Source organism: Artemia franciscana, chromosome 3, assembly GCF_032884065.1.
Source record: "Artemia franciscana chromosome 3, ASM3288406v1, whole genome shotgun sequence".
NCBI lineage: Eukaryota > Metazoa > Arthropoda > Branchiopoda > Anostraca > Artemiidae > Artemia > Artemia franciscana.
This window is the reverse complement of record NC_088865.1, coordinates 43,632,444-43,645,179: the sequence shown is the minus strand read 5'-3', so window position 1 is coordinate 43,645,179 and position 12,736 is coordinate 43,632,444.

The window sequence follows — 12,736 nt, the reverse complement described above, 5'->3', positions numbered from 1 at the left end:
ACATTAAAACTTAAAACGACCAGAAATTACTTCGTATATGAAAGAGGCTGCTTCCTCATCAACGCCCCGCTCTTTTTAGAGTTTTGGTTACTATTGAGCCGGGTCGCTCCTTACTACAGTTCGTTACCACGAACTGTTTGATCAGTACACCAAATTCATTTCTGTTTTGAAAAAAATGGCGTATTGATTTTATTTATAAAATTTAAAACTTTTCCCTCCTTAGCACCCTTTTCTTTATGCTTAAGTTTTATAGTGGCTCAAAAATATTTCTTATTCCAATTCAATGCCCATTTGTTTGAGGAGTCGCTGCTTAAGAACTGGGATAAAAAGTCAGGCTTTCAGAGGCAACGCTATAGTGCTCCCTATAGTTTTAAATACAAAAAACAAGCTTTTTTAACTGAAAGTAAGAAGCAACATTAAAACTTAAAACGAACAGAAATTACTCTGTATATGTAAGGGGCTTTTCCTCCTCAACGCCCCGCTCTTTACGCTAATATTTGACTCTTTCTCTTAACTGTACTTTTTTTAAAACAGTAAAAAACTTTAGCGTAAAGAGCGGGCCGTTGAGGAGGAAAATCCTCTTACATATATGGAGTAATTTCTGATCGTTTTAAGTTTTATTGTCGCTTCTTACTTTTAGTTGAAAAAAAACTTTTTTTTAATTTATGTTTTGAACGTTTTTAAATTAATGCATGTTTTGATTTTGGCTCTCCGCACATAAATAATCAAAGAGAATTCTGCATATTAATATTTTTTTTTTACTAAATGGCTTTCTCATAGTTTTAATCGGTAGATTTTGATAAAAAATTGAGTGGGGGAAGACGCCTAGACGCCCTCCAATTTTTTTGATTAGTTAAAAAGGCAACTAGAACTTTTCACTTTTTACGAATGTTGTCATTAGTAAAAAAAAATACGTAATTTACGAATTGACTTACGTAACAAACTTCTATATTCGTAAGTTTTTATTATGTTTATGAGGGGGCTCAGCCCCCCTCCCGTCAATACCTCGCTATTTACACTAAAGCTTAAATTTTGTCCCAATTCCTTAAGAATGACCCCTGAATCACAAAAGCCGTAGAATAAAGAGTTGAAATTATTAAAAATATTTTAGCGTAAAGAGCGAGGTATTAAGAGGAGGTGAACCCCTCATATGCGTAATCATTTTTGTTCGTTTTAAGTTTTGATGCTGTCCCTTACTTTCAGTTGAAAAGACTTTTCATATTTATTTTTTTTTTGTTTTTTTTTAAATAATGCTAGAAAATCCTGCATTCCCGTCATTTAAATTTTCTTTCCCCATGGCAAATTTCTTTATAGAAAGATCCTCCCATGTAACACCCCTTCCCTCAACTTCCCCTCCCCCAAACTAAAAAAAAATCCCCCTGAAAACGTCTGTATGCTTCCCAATAACCAAAAAAAAAAACACACCCGTGATCGGTCTTCTGGCAAAAAAATACCAATATCCACATTTTTGTAGATAGGAGCTTAAAACGTCTACAGTGGGGTTCTCTGATACGCTGAATGCGGTGGTGATTTTAGTTAAGATTCTATTATTTTTAAGGGGTGTTTTCCAAAATAAGGCAAATATTTTCAGGCTCGTAAGTTTTGCTGGGTAAGACTAAATTGGATGAAAGTTACATGTTTAAAATCAGCAATAAAATACAATTCTTTTCTTGTAACCATTAGTATCAAAATTACTATTTTTTGAGTTTCAGCTACTATTGAGCCGGGTCACTCCTTACTACAGTTTGTCACCACGAACTGTTTGAGAGGCCATACGGCTCAAATGTTTTATAGTTTTTTTTCCCCAGAGGTACTTAATACGGAAGGGTTGCTCGTATAATCTTCGGAGGGGGCTCATTCGATTGAAAATTAGAAGTTCTAGTGTCATTTTAAGAGTCAAAAGTGATTGGAGGGCAGCTGGCCCCACGGCCTTTTTTCCCAGAATACATCCGATGAAAGGATGTTCGTATAAAGGGATGCTCGTATAAGCTCCAGAGAAGGCTCGTTTGATTGGAAAATGAAGTTCTAATTCATTTTTCAAGATTCAAAAGAGTTCCGAGGTTAACTAGCCCCAATGCTATTTTCCCAAGCCCATCCAATAAAACTTTTGAGATACCCATTTTGTTAAAAATAGTTCAAACATCGGATAATAAAAACTCCAAAGTCAACAAAAACTTCCAGACCCGTAGGCAAATGTTTTAAGGTATGCCCCAGGGGCATGTAAGATTCTTACGTAAGGGGTGGTCGTATTAACTTCAGAGATGGCTTTTTAGATTGAAAATTAAAATTGCTAGTTATCTTTTTATGAGATCAAAAGGGTTCAGAGGGAATCTACCCCCCAGGACACACCCTGTTTTCCCCAAATCCACCCGATAAAAATTTGAGATTGTCATTCTGTTTGAAATAGTCCAACAATAAGATAACAAAATCTTCTAATTCAATATACCCCTCCTCCCAAAGCTCGAGAGAAGGGCCACTTTAAATTATGCCTGGGGTATATAAGGTATTTATGGAATGGATGATCGTATAAACTTCAGAAGGGGCTCATTCGATTGTAGATCGTAATCTCTAGTGCCCTTTTTAAGAGCCAAAATTTATCGGATTGCAACTACCCCTCCCCTTCCCCCTCAGGGCCCCTTTTCCCAAATGAATCCAATCAATGAGACAAACATTTTGTTAGAAATAGTTTAAAGATCAGTTTAATGATAAAAATTCAGGGGGTCCACACCCTCCAGAGCCTGGAGGGTAAGTCATACCTACGTTTTATGCAAAGATGAGGCTAATTTGATTGGAATCGTAAGTTCCTGTCACCTTTTTAAAAGTCACCAAAAGTGACCAGTGGGCATATACCCCTCGCCCTACACCCTCTTTTCCCCAAATACATCCGATCAAAATTTTAAGATAGCCATCTTGTTTAAAGTAGTCCAAGGCTTATAATGTTTTTATGGAAGAGGTGGTCAAATAAACTTCACAGGAGACTCAAATGATTAGAAATTGAAAGTTCTACTTCCGTTTTTAAGATCCGATGACAACTATCCTCCCCCCAAGAACCGTTTTTTCCCCAAATGCATCTCATCGAATTTTCGAGATTTTCATTTTCTAATTCAATATACCCCTCCTCCCAGAGCTCGGGAGAAGGGCCACTCTAAATTATGCCTGGGGTATATAAGGTATTTATGGAATGGATGATCGTATAAACTTCAGAAGGGGCTCATTCGATTGTAGATCGTAATCTCTAGTGCCCTTTTTAAGAGCCAAAATTTATCGGATTGTAACTACCCCTTTCCTTCCCCCCTCAGGGCCCCTTTTCCCAAATGAATCCAATCAATGAGACAAACATTTTGTTAGAAATAGTTTAAAGATCAGTTTAATGATAAAAATTCAGGGGGCCACACCCTCCAGAGCCTGGAGGGTAAGTCATACCTACGTTTTATGCAAAGAGGAGGCTAATTTGATTGGAAATCGTAAGTTCCTGTCACCTTTTTAAAAGTCACCAAAAGTGACCAGTGGGCATATACCCCTCGCCCTACACCCTCTTTTCCCCAAATACATCCGATCAAAATTTTAAGATAGCCATCTCGTTTGAAATAGTCCAAGGCTTATAATGTTTTAATGGAAGAGGTGGTCAAATAAACTTCACAGGAGACTCAAATGATTAGAAATTGAAAGTTCTACTTCCGTTTTTAAGATCCGATGACAACTATCCTCCCCCCAAGAACCGTTTTTTCCCCAAATGCATCTCATCGAATTTTCGAGATTTTCATTTTATCCAAAATAGAACAAATGCCATAGAAAATAGTCCCTGTCTGTTATGCCCTGAGGGCATATGTGGATTTTATGGATGGGATGTTCGTATAAACTTCAGAAGCGGTTCATTTGATTGGAAATTGAAAGTTATAGTTCACTTTTTAAGAATCAAATGTGATCGGAGGCCAGGAACCCTACATCCCCCCCCCATCGTAGCATTTTTTTCCAAACCCAATGAAAATTTCCAGTTCCCTTTTTAAGATTCAAGAGTGATCGGATGGTGTCTACCCCCCCCCCCCCTGCCACCCCACACTATTTTCCTTAGATGCATCCGATCAATTTGAGATAGCTATTTTCTTTTAAATAGTCCAACGATCAGACAGCAAAAACTTCAGAGTCATCATATCCCCTTCCCCAAGCCGGGGGGAACTATGGGTTGTGTGCCCCAGGGGCATATAAGGCTTTAATGGAAGAGGGAGTTGTATGAACTTCGTTGGAAACTCAAATGATTAGAATTTCAAAGTTCTAGTTATCTTTTTAAGAGTCAAAAGTGATCTGACGGCAACAATCCCCCCCCCCCCACAAGCCCGTTTTCTCCAAATGCATCTGATCAATTTTTTGTATAACTACTTTGTTCAAAATAGACCAAAGATCATATAAAAAAAAACCTCTAGGGATAGCAGAGCCACAAAGAGCTAGAGAGCAAGTGTTGTCAATTGTATCCCCGGGGCATATAAGGTTTTAAAGAAGGGATGGTAGGGTAAACTTCGGAAGGGGCACGGTAGTATAATCTTTGGCGAACAATCATTCGATTGTAAATTGAAATTTTTAGTGCCCATCTAAGAGTCAAATGATCAGAGGGGAACTAGCACCCCCCCTCAAGGCCCTTTATTCTCCAAATGAATCCAAACAAAATTTTGAGATAGCTATTTTGTTCAAAAGAGTTTAAAGATAAAATAACAAGAATCTGGAGTTTACGCAACCCCCGAGATTTCGAGGAAAAATGTTGTAAGTTATGCACCGGGACATATAAGGTTTTTATAAGCTTTACACGTGGCTTATTTGATTTGAAATTGAAAGTTCTACCTAACTTTTTAAGAGTTGAAAATGAACGGAAGGCATGTACCCCACCCCCCTTCATACACACCCTCTTTTCACCTAACACATTCAATCAGAATTTATAGACAGTCAATTTGTTTGAATAGTTCAACGACCATATAACAAAAACTTCGAGGTCAACATAACTCCTCCCCAGAGCCCGGGTGAAGGGCTGCATCTTATTCCCCAGGGCATATAAAGCTCTTATGGAGGAGGTAAATTTCGGAGGGAACTTGCATTGCTAGAGATTGCTATAGCTTTCTTTTTGAGAATCAAAAGTAATCTCTTGGAAACCAGCCCCTCCCCATCAACCGTCTTTTCCTCAAATGTGTTCGATCAACTTTTATATCTTAATTTTATCAAAAATAGACCATAAGATCATAAAAAAAAACTCTTGGGTTTACACAACCTCAATTTCCTGGGGGCAAGTGTTGTAAACTATGCCCCGGGGGCAAATAAGGTATGGAAGGAATGATCGCATAAACATCGGGGGAACTCATTCTATTGGAGATTGAAAGTTCTAGCTCCGTTTTTAAGAGTCAAAAGAGATCAGGAGGCAACTAGCCTCCCTGTCCTCTTTAAAACCAATCCATTCAATCGAATTTGTTAGATGGTTATTTTGTTTAAAAAAAGCTAAAAGATCAGATAACAAAACACTCCAAGGTCACCACAACCCCCCAAAGCCCAGGGGCAAGTGTTGTATATTTTACCTTGGGGGCATATAAGGCTTTTATTTGAGGGTTTTGAAAATATTTCAGATGAAAGTTCAAGATAGTTCAAAGATCAGATAAGCCCAACCCCCACCCCACTCAAAAAACCTATGAACAATATTTAATTCCAAAACTTAAGGGAGCTGACCCCTGCCTTCTCGGCTTGGCCCGGCCCCCTCTCCCCAAAAAATCTTTAATAATACTTTATGCCAAAAGTATGATAGCTCATCCCTGGCCCATTATGGCCCAACCCCCCCCCCCCCACCGAAAAAGGAGCTTTTTAACAACCTTTGATTCTAAAGCTTATGCCAGCTGATGCCTGGTCTTCCATGGTCCAAAAACACTCCCTCCTCCAAAAACATTGTTAGTGATAAATCATGAGAAATTCTGTACACTTCCCAATAACAAATGCTATAAGGAAGCAATCGGAAATCTTATGACTTACAGACCTTTCCCAAGGGGATTTGGGGTCATATTATCCTTGAAAGTGTAGTTACAGGACATTTCAACTATGGTGAAGAAAATGACCATCTAAAAATTTTTAGTAGACAACTTTGATGAGAAGGGGGTGGGAGGGGGCTAGTAGTTCTCCAAGTTTGTTGTAACTTAAAATGGCACTAGAAATTTAAACTCCCGTTTGAATGAACCCGTTCACGATATTCTAGGACTATTGGGTCAATAGAATTTCCCCTGAGGGAAACAAATATACAAACAAATAAATAAACAAGCATCCGTGATCTTTGTTCTGGCAAAAAATACAAAATTCCAAATTTCTGCAGATGGGAGCTTGAAACTTTTACATAAGGTTCTCGCATACGCTGAATCTTCTGGTGTGATTTTTATTAAGATTCCTTGATTTTAAGTGGTATTTCCTCCTTTTTCGAAAATCAGGCAAATTTTCTCAGACTCATAGCTGTTGATTGTTAGCACTGAACTTATGAATCTTATATATTTGAAACCGACATGATAATCTGATTTTTTTTTTCATATAAAATTCATTTTTTAAGAGTTTCAGTTACTATTGAGCCACCTAACTCCTTACTTACTGTTCGTTACTACCCACGTTTTGAAAATTTAACTTCAGCGCAGTAGTACTTCGAGAGAAAAGAGTTCAATTAGTGGATTTGCTTTTCGAAGTAAAGCTTAAACTGAAAGGTTTCAGAATGCACCAAATACAATCAATTATTACCTTATTGTTTTGACGATAAGTGATTCAATTAAAAAAAAAAAAAAAAACGGCTCAAGTTTTCAACGGTAAATAAACAAAATTCTTTTCATTCACATAAAATAATATAGGAAAATAATATGAGGATGTAGGAAATCTGTGTGAAGGGGATAAAGATTGATTTTATGAATACAGTGCTGTGGAGGGAGAGTGTTCATAGTTGTATTGGGTGGCTTAGCTCTGTGATGTATTACCAGTACTAGCAGTAGTAGTATAATGATTATTCACTTTGCATGTACTATACAATTCTTTGGGGACAAATGGGCCACTATTGAGCAGCTGCCCCCTCAAACTGGGAAGTTAAATAGATAGTTTTCTAATATTTTTAAAATGACTACCTCCTTCACAATTTTTGCTCGATAGTATTTTGCTCAAATTCTAACCACAATTGTTGTCTTACGACATAAAATGGATTTATTCAGGACTTTTGGTATTATACTACCTTTTTTGAGGGGAGCATCTCCCTCCTTAGCATCCCTTTCTTTACGCTTGTTTTATAGTGGCTCAGAAATATTTCTTCTTCCAATTCAATGCCCATTTGTTTGAGGTGCCGCTGCTTAAGAATTAGGATAAAAATTCAGGCTTCCAGAGGCTTTCGAGACATTTGGTATGATACTGTCTTTTATGTTTTACCCACAATAAAAGGAAAAATTAAACAAATAAATGTAAATAAAGAAACAAAAAAAGAATCGAAGGTCATCCTTTCTACAGGATGTCTATAATTCTTCGTATACAATACGATTCTATAAAGAATCCAAGGCCATCCTTTCTATAAAAAACAAAATGATGTGTCAAAATTCCGCTGATTAGAGCTTGGAAGTTTCTCTCTAGGGTACTCTTGTGTAATTTTCATCAATTTTCTTCTTCTTGTTCCCTTGTTCCTGTTGTGTGGTTTCTTTTTTTCCCCTAAACTATAAAAAAAACTTTTTGTGAATAGGTTCTGATCAATGATTTCAAGATTCATAAATTATATGGATTCGGAATTAATTTTAAACTCGGATTCTTTTCATATATATGTTGTTATCAAAATTCAGTTTTGTTGAATTTTTATTTTTATTCTTAGGGATGGCTCTTTGCTTACTGTTCACTACCTTATTTTTTCTTTTCTTACTAGTTCTAATATTAATTTCAAACTATAGGTTGAAAACAAAAAATCAAGTAACCAAATTTTACCTCGGATGCAGCACAGATAAGAAATATGAAAGATAGAAACTCCATCATTCAAAGGTTGAACTGTTTCAAATGTGAGGATTTCAGTCTCAGTCAATTTTAGAGCTGAAGATAAGATATCAAGAATGTCATGAATGATTTTGTTCTCACTATCCGGAACTTATTTATGTATAAAATTTAAATAAATAAAAAAAACATTTTTTAACTGAAAGTAAGGAGCAAAATTAAAACTCAAAACGAAGAAAAATTATTCCGTATGTGAAGTATTGCCCTCTCCTCAATACCTTGCTCTTTGCGCTAAAGCTGTTAACACTTTTAAAAAAGCTTCATATTCTAATTAAACGGCCCCTGTGTTTCATTAGCTATTCTTAAAAATTGGAACAACAATCAAGCTTCAGTATAAGGAGCAAGCTATTGAGGAGGGGGGCAACCCTTCATATGCGGAATAATTTCTGTTCGTTTTGATTGTTTATGTTGCTCCTTTTTCAATTAAAATTTTTTTTTTCTATATTGTATTTCTGTTCATTTTTCAAATAATGCAGGTAAGTCTGTTTCAGCCTCCATGAAATATACTCGCTCCCCCCTCACGGGGAACTCCTCCGTTAAAATGTCACCCAACATAAAGTAAATCCCCCAATCGAGTCCCTCTAGACAGTTCCATCCTCGCTGAAAATCCCCCTCTCTGTAAATTTTCATACGGACGATTCAGCCTGAAAAATTATCGTTTTCTCGTGTCAGTTTATCGATCACAACGGAAATGCCTCCTTTCGTCGAAATTTTTTCCAGAAGTCAAAACACGCGGAAAATAGCAACCGGATAATCCCCTCGAACATCTCCACATGCAAAATTGAGTTGGCAAAGATAATGTAAGACAGTTAACAAGAATTTCTTATAGGAATTTTTTCATATCCCCCAGTGTTAAAGCATCCCTGGAATTTTCAAACCCCCCTGGAACTTTCTCTTCCCAAGGAAGATTCTTCCAATAGAAATTCACCACAAGCAAAAAATCCCTCCACACTCGAAAAATGTCTGTATACTTCCCAATAACAAATCCTATACGTAAACAATAGGTAAATTTTATAACTTACAGGCCTCTCCCCAGTTTGACTCTTTCTCTCAATTTTTCTTTTTAAAACAGTAAAAAACTTTAGCGTAAAGAGCGGGGCGTTGATGAGGAAGCAGCCCCTATCTAGTCCAGGACTTTTAGCTCAAAAAAGGGTCGAACCCGGACAAAATTGCAATATAAACGAAAATGGTACCAAAATGATTAGAAAAAAATTCTGTACAACATACTAAAAGTCCCCATAAATCTGAGTGGGACGAGTACCCGAAAAACAGGGGAAAAGGGGGAAATGCGGGGGAAAATGGGAAAAATGCCGAACATGCCCAGAAAATAGTTTAAAGTGAGTTTTCTGGGGTTTTCACATACGCTGATTACGAAATTAACATCTAAAATTCAGTATAGAAAAAGAGTACTACGGAAAACGGGGGAACAGGGGAAAGAGGGGAGAAAAGAGAAGAATACAGGGTAGGGGTAGAAAGCGGTTTGGAAGATATTTTCTGGGGTATTCCTATCTGGTGATTATGAAATTGAGATATAAAATGATATACAAAAATCGATTAACATAAAACGGGGAAATGGGGGGGGGAGGGAGGGGGAAAAGGAAAATATACAGGGTAGGGGTAGAAAGCATGTGGAAATGTGTTTTCTAGGGTTTTTCTATCTGCTGATTATAAAATTGACATCTAAAACAAAGTTCGAGAACAAATACAGGAGATCTATAGAGGTTCGGCTACCCCATAGGTTCGGAAAAGGCAAAAAAAAATTCGAGAAAGAAATACGGAAAAATACTGAAATTACATTATTCCGTATTCCTCGCCGTTATCGACAAGCGCGTGGGTTCGTCAACATAATCCTGTTCTAATTCGACATCCAGTAAGAGAAGCAAGGTAGACTAGTCACCGCGGAGTTCCAGTGCCGACGGCAAAACCTATCCTGACGGAATGACATCTAGCGGATCCAATAGTCCCCAGTCTGCGTGGATGCTTACACCTGTGACATGGTAGCAGGATAAATCAAGGTACGACGAGATTTTTTTTTAAGTCAAGCATAATTTTGCGTATCGGCAACTCTTCTTTCAGTACTAAGCCAAGTTTAATTCATTATTTTCCCTGGGTGCCCGAATTAATGGTTATTAGTTGCGTTTTGTCAAGATTAAGCAAGAGCGGCATCTAGTTTTTCAGCTTGTTTTCCGAGACGGTCTTTCGAGATGGCGCGCCATTTGGAAGGTTCAGAATTCATTTAGAGAGTTACGTTCGCCGTGCGAATGGTGCTGATGAAAGATAAAGCTCTTTGGAAACCCTGCTGCTGTATCAGAAGTGGAAAATTTTCATGTCATGGAGAGGTGAGATTCAAGGTATCTGTCCTATTTTTACCGAAACTAAGCTGCTCTTCTCTTTCAGTGCAAGATGAGTGGCTCCAACAGACTCTGCATTCTTTGTCAGCAGGACATATCAAGCGATGATGACAAATCAAAAGCATCAAGCGATGCTTTTTCAACGTCTTTCGACTGCTGCCCATACATCTGAAAATGACATGGCAGAAACTCTACGTTACGAACTGTGCAGTTATCCGCCCGCTTTGTTTGAGAATACTGGCATAATGCGTCAGCCAGACAAACCTGCACTAGCGAAAGCAATATGGAAAGAAGCAAACACGGACTCGATTCACCACCTGCCAGTGTCAGATCGTGTCACTGTAGTTGACGGAGGTTGGCTGCTTCAGCAAGTACCTTGGAAGATTGGTGTTACTTATGATTCAATCTGTGACAGCTATGTTAATTTCGTTACTCGACGCTGTACCTCCCCTACTGTTGTCTTCGATGGATACAGCGCTGGTACAACCACGAAAGATGCTACGCACAACCGACGGTGTAAGGGAAGCCAGCATCAAGTGATCGATTTCAGTTTAGGGATGAAGCTCCAGAAAAAGAAGGAAGAGTTTTTGAGCAACTCTCAGAACAAACAGCGAATTATAAGCTACATCGGGGAAAAACTCAGAGCCAAAGGATTTGAAGTCGTCCATGCGAAGGACGATGCTGACTATCTAATCGTGAAGACTGCCGTAACGAAAGCAGAAAACTCTGAAACAATAGTTCTTGGCAACGACACTGACCTTCTGATTCTACTCTTGTATCACCTCCCGCCTAATGCAAAAACACTTTACTTCGAATCGTCAACGAACGCAAAAGAAGCGATAACACGGTTCTGGTGCCTCAACGAAGTGCAAAAAAAAAATGGGAGAAGTATCCAGGCTGCTTCTGGTAGGGCACGCACTCTTGGGATGTGACACGACCTCACGAGTTTTCGGACTTGGAAAGCAAGCTGTGCTACCTCTTTTGAAGAAGAGCGAAATGTTCAGAAAAAAATGCAAAGTGTTTCTGGATGAATCATCGTCCAAAGATGAAATTGTGAAAGCGGGTGAATATCTTCTCCTCAGCTTGTATAAAGCACGACCAAACGAAGATCTCACTAAGCTGCGACATCGAATTTTCTTGGAAAAAGTTTCTTCGTCTAATACTACGGTGTTTGTTAAGCCTGAAAGGCTTCCGCCAACCGAAGCTGCAGCTTCATTCCACTCCCAGCGAGTGCGCCTCCAGGTATCCCGTTGGAAAGGGGAACCAGCTGACCTCGACCCGGCTGACTGGGGTTGGGTCCTCAGAGACCATAAATACTCACCTGTGATGACCCATTTGTTGCCCGCACCTCAGACTCTTTTGAGTGTCGTGAGATGCAACTATAAGACAGGCTGCGAGAACTCGCGATGCAGCTGCAAGAAAAATGGACTAGCGTGTACGTTCGCGTGCGGAGAATGTCGGGGTATCAACTGTTTGAACAGGGACAACGAGATTGTCGAAGACGAGGAGCTCGACTAGTGATATCAATGCTGTGTTTTTCAAGTCAACTATACTGCCTTCGAAAGTGCAAATTTTACATATAATAGCCATTTTATATATAACTGCCAAGCGGTTGTTTTCTTTATGTTTAGTAATTCAAATGGTTGTAAGAAATGTCTGTGATTCAAGAAAGTACAAGTTTGATACTTAAGCGAGTTATTTTGTCCATAGGCCTACTTATTAGCCATTAGCAGCTGGCTCAGGAGTCAGGCTTCCCTTCCCCTTTTCCGTTGTTTCCTCCAGTTTTGTTTGGTTTTCATGGTTCTCGTTTTCTTTCCTTCATTTTAGGGGTCAGTTTCGTGATCAGCAGATAGAAAAACCCCAGAAAACACATTTCCACATGCTTTCTACCCCTACCCTGTATATTTCCCTTTTCCCCTCCCCCCCCATTTCCCCGTTTTATGTTAATCGATTTTTTTATATCATTTTATTTCTCAATTTCGTAATCACCAGATAGGAATACCCCAGAAAATATCTTTCAAACCGCTTTCTACCCCTACCCTGTATTCTTCTCTTTTCTCCCCTCTTTCCCCTGTTCCCCCGTTTTCCGTAGTACTCTTTTTCTATACTGAATTTTAGATGTCAATTTCGTAATCAGCGTATGTGAAAACCCCAGAAAACTCACTTTAAACTATATTCTGGGCATGTTCGGCATTTTTCCCATTTTCCCCCGCATTTCCCCCTTTTCCCCTGTTTTTCGGTTACTCGCCCCACTCGGATTTATGGGGACTTTTAGTATGTTGTACAGAATTTTTTCTGATCATTTTGGTACCATTTTAGTTTATATTGCAATTTTGTCCGGGTCAAACCCTAAAAGTCCTGGACTAATC